This window comes from Zerene cesonia, chromosome 14 (assembly GCF_012273895.1).
Source record: "Zerene cesonia ecotype Mississippi chromosome 14, Zerene_cesonia_1.1, whole genome shotgun sequence".
Taxonomy (NCBI): Eukaryota; Metazoa; Arthropoda; class Insecta; order Lepidoptera; family Pieridae; genus Zerene; species Zerene cesonia.
This window is the reverse complement of record NC_052115.1, coordinates 1,865,790-1,866,756: the sequence shown is the minus strand read 5'-3', so window position 1 is coordinate 1,866,756 and position 967 is coordinate 1,865,790.

Below are 967 nucleotides of genomic sequence, written 5' to 3'. Positions count from 1 at the left end.
CCACCAGCTCCATTGTCGACTGTAACATAAAAAAAAGAAAAAAAAAAGACATGTAGGTGAGCGGGCTTCTGTGTTCGCCAGACCGTGACCTTTTTTGTGAGTCCCCATTGCGAAGTGAATCCAGGACTCCTCGGCTCTATACTCACGTGTTAACGACTATATCAAGGAGGCGGTCAACTCAAATTATAGAAGATCGGTAATAATGAAATCATATTGTGCAAAAAAAACATATAATATATAGATAAGTATAGTAAGAAAATAGTAGCATGGGAATCGTGCTGTCTTGTGAGGCCCTTAGTTTTTCCTTCCTCTTCCTTTTCTTCAATTCCTCCAGCAATCCTTTTCGCTTCACGAAAGTTGGCAATTCATTAATATATCCCATTTGGTTTCTGGATATGTGAATGGGCGATGCTCGTCGCTTGCCATAACTTATTCGCGTCTAAGTTGGGCGCATACGTCATGTAAACTTTAAGACGTCAACTTAGGTGTCTCAAGTTGAGCAGAAAACTATAGATATGATATCGTTTTTAATGTATACGTATGCATATGAAACAATGCTCATTAATTTAAGTAATATTGACATACATTTGCATTAATAAAACCTTTTATGTTAGGTAAGGCGAACATCAACATTGACTAAACAGTTTTGGTTGTTATAGTTTATTCAGTAAGTTTGTCATATTTAAGAATATTATTTACACATATTTAAAAGTTAATGGACGTTTGAAACCTTTGAAAATAAGAACCGAAGAACGTTGCTAAAATAAGAATCCGTAGCAAAGTTGCTACGGTTTGGCAAAAAACGCGGGTTCTCAAAAAATCTCATTTATAGAGCATTTCAATGCTATAAAACTAAAAATTAAACCTTTGAAAATTATATAGTATAGGTAAATTTTTATTCCGGTAGAGCCACATTCAGCTAGTACTCCTGTACCACAAATGTTCGCCACTATAAACTGTCGTCACC